At 43.3% G+C, this 3,670-nt stretch overlaps 1 protein-coding gene across 1 annotated transcript in view; it reads right to left on the reverse strand.

Moving 5' to 3' along the window:
- Nucleotides 1-3,670, reverse strand: part of LOC111672403 (myc box-dependent-interacting protein 1-like) — an 18,149-nt gene that overhangs the window by 13,176 nt on the left and 1,303 nt on the right. The gene's annotated exons all lie outside the window — the stretch shown is intronic.

A 3,670-nucleotide genomic window follows, 5' to 3' on the forward strand; every position in this document is an offset into this window, starting at 1 on the left:
GTAGTGTCATGGGGTCCTGCCTCTTTGACTCGCAGCACCACACCGGGTCTCCAGCTGCTTTCTAAAGGGCACCACCTCCTCCTCCATCACAGCCACACTCATCTGGATTCCTCCGAGGGAAATCTTCCCAGCATGCTCAGCAGCACAGCTGACGTTACGACCACGGTGACACCCAGAGGAGGCTCGGGATTATTGTGTCAGCTGGTCTGAAACCATTGATATCTTACAGTGAAATATGAAGCTGCCTCAGCCTGAACGGCACAAATGTCATCGATTACTCATTCATTCATTTCAAACTGAATCCCAGAGGCTACTCGTTACTCGTTAGTAATCAGATTACTGTGACGCGTTGCTCATTATGTTGAGAAAACGACAACAATAGTGGCGTCATGAGACTCTAAGATCCCACAGAAAATAAGTGCAGTAAACTCACCCGTCTGATAAAAATCACAACAGTTGCAGGTTAGCAACCTTTAAAGCTGCACTATTTTTACCTGAACAATGGATCGAATGACAGTGTGATGTGACAGGTGCTGCTGCTGGCAGCGAACCCACAGAGAACTTCAACCTGAGCTGAATGTGCAGCTCCGCAGAGTTTTCTCGCCTCTTTCAGCTCATTCATTTGGTTTGACAGTCACTCGTCTTTTCAGAGAAAAAGCTGCATTAAAGCCACTGTCCACTGACCCGGGAGGTGGTGGAGACCAAACACAGAGCTAAAGGAGAGGAAACACTGGACAAAAAAAAACTAATAATATGATGAGAATAGTCACATTTTGTTAGGGAGTCGTAAAAACCCACGTAAACATGAACGAGCTCAGCCTCATCTCATTGTGAAGCTCCTGCTGCTGCTGAGCAGGTCGGAGGCGGCAGAGGAAAGAGTGAGTGAGTGTGGAGTTGAACGAGGTGAGGGGTGGAGGGCAGCGTGCCAGCAGACAGACAGCTGAAGCCGGCTCTCCCCCTCCTCCACCTCCAGCGGCCTTCAGAGGGAAGATGATACTCTGACCTTCCTCTACGCTACCAGCACTCCAACCTGAACGCCTCAGTATCGCCTCAGAGTTTCTGTCAGACGGCCTCCAGAATGAAGCGTTTTTCTTGCTTTTGATGGATAAGAAACCTTGAATTCCCTGTGTGCAATTCCTGGATTTTCAAGGTTTTGAGATATATGTCAATGCCTGTTAACCTGGGCCATAGACAAGACTTTAGATATGACCTCAGTATTTCTAAATTCCACAAGTTATTATGTCACAATAACCTCCAAAAATCTCTATATATATATGGCTATTGTCTGGCTTTTAATGCCTTTAAAGTAGCACGATCTACAAGCTTCCTCATAATGTTGAGGGTTTGAATCCGAGCAACAACCTCTGAGATCTGTTAAATAACATCGACACATTCTTCTTGATTGGCAACATTTTTTCCATCTTAAATCAACATTATGACAAATTCTGGTGAATAAAACTTCCTAATATTCCCTGAAAAGAGCTAAAACTGTCCTCAAAACACCAGGCAGATGTTTTCAAAACTTCCTCCAGGGATTCCTGGTAAAAAAAAAAGGGAATGCATATTTCACTTCCCTCCAGGTCTGAGAGCAAACTTCTCCTACATTAAGGACGTGGGCTTTTTCATTCAGCGGTGAGCTACAGTGGCAGCAGCTGCTATTTAAAGTTCATTCATGGTGCTCCTGAGATGATTGATCGGGCTCGACGGACAGGAAGCAGCAGGAAGACAGACCAACAAACAGGAAGTCGTTCACTGCAACGGTCCCACAAACCTTTACAGTCGGGGAAATGAGCTGACTTGCTTTCTATCTAAAGTGAGATGGTGATCAAACAGGTTGAGGTTAACCATTTAAAATAGTTGGTTAATGTCAGGGCTCAGTGTCCTGCATAAAAGCCAGATGTGCTACACATCAGTCCACCACCCTGAACTCCACCCTCCCCACACACAGAGCACAACACTCACTGTCAATGGATGCAAGCATTGTAGATGTAATTAATATGGATGCTGGTTGCCAGGTTCGGTGCCACTGTGAGACTGAAATCTGTTTATTAGCTGGAGATGCTGCACATAAGTAGAGGGCGGATGGATACACTGATGTTTGTCAAGAAATAGTTCCAGCACCTATATGTCTGATGGTTAAATGACAACAACATGCATGTTGTTAATGAGCGCGCTTCAGGGGTGTTGAAACTGCGGGTGAATTTTTTGCAGCTTCCTCCTAATTTAAACAAGCTATTTGTAAGTTTGTGCTATCGCTACATAGCTAACGTTAGCATTAGCAGCTGTTTACTCACCAGTGCAGAAGCATCAGCATCAAACTTCATTCCTTTACTCACCAACAGCTGTCTCCAGCGGTGGAGAGCAATGACAGTGTTAACTCTTGTCTCTATCACGTCTTTTCTGCTACTGACGTCAGCATGCTAACCAGCTAGCCCCGGCCCGCCTGAACACTCGGCTAGCGGCTAACTTTAGCCTCCAAACTGCCCTGGAGACGTATTATAACCTCTTGTCTTATAGAGACAACATGGCTGAAGTTCTTGTCAAGCGACAATCAACACCACCTGCTCCCGACAAGAAAGCACGTTCGGCGGCAGAGAAAACTCACAAACATCCCTTTTCAGCCCTTAAGCTAAATTAAGCTAAGCTAAAATAAGCTAATGCACACCTGACTTCCGTACAGAGCATACGTAACACACAGACTCCTCGCGCTCGGAAATAAACAAACATTTCCCCTAATTTAACCAACCCTTACGGAAGAGTAACATATGCTCTTTTTGTCTGAATTATTTCAGAAAAACTGGATTTTATTTTATTTATTTTTTATTTTATTTTTTACTTTTCTCTAAAAATAAAAATTACAAAATAAATACAAAATCCAGTTTTTCTAAAATAACGTGATAATTATCTCGTTATTTCAGAAAAACTGGATTTTATTGAATTTTTTAAAAAACTTTTCTCTTAAATAATAAAATCCCGTTTTTTAAAACAGCAGATTTTTTCTTTAAGTGAATTCATTACGCTTCTGACATGTAGCAGAAAACAATAATTAATTTTATTCAAAGAAATAAAATATAACTTTTTTAATTTAGAAATTAAGCTAAGTATGTGCAGCTGCCACCAGGAAGCGGAGTGGGGTGGGGTGAGGTGGGGTGGGGGGGTCTGTTCTGGGTTTAAACTGGAACACACAGACCGACCAGTAAACACAGACACTAACAGACTGGTTTAAAAGGTAAATCTCCTCCTGGTGTTGCACTCAGGTGATTAGAGGGTAAAACCTCGGCAGGCTTAAGCAACAAGAGTGATTAGGACAATAATAACTCAGAGAGAGACACAGAGCTGGACACAGACTGTCGATCAGGTTTCATTCCGTCACTTTTAGAGCTCCTCTGCAGCCTGATGGAGGAGCCATGTTCAGGTTTTACTCTGGTTAGTGTCTTTCTTTACATGTGTCACAGCTGTGGCTGTTGTCACGTGACTTCCTGTATCTCAGGTTCTTTTTAATAATGTTTTAGTGGAACAAACAGGAGTAAAGCAGCAACACGAATCACGATCACACCTGATTTTAATACTAAACATGTCAAGGAAGAACCATTTTCATTGGCCCCCTCTAGTGGAAAACCTCAGCCCTGCAGCTGGTTTCAGGACCAGTGTCTTGCTCAAGGACACTTCA

Source organism: Seriola lalandi, unplaced genomic scaffold, assembly GCF_002814215.2.
Source record: "Seriola lalandi dorsalis isolate HSWRI2012SDOR001 ecotype SW California unplaced genomic scaffold, Sedor1 jcf7180002054899, whole genome shotgun sequence".
Lineage (NCBI taxonomy): Eukaryota > Metazoa > Chordata > Actinopteri > Carangiformes > Carangidae > Seriola > Seriola lalandi.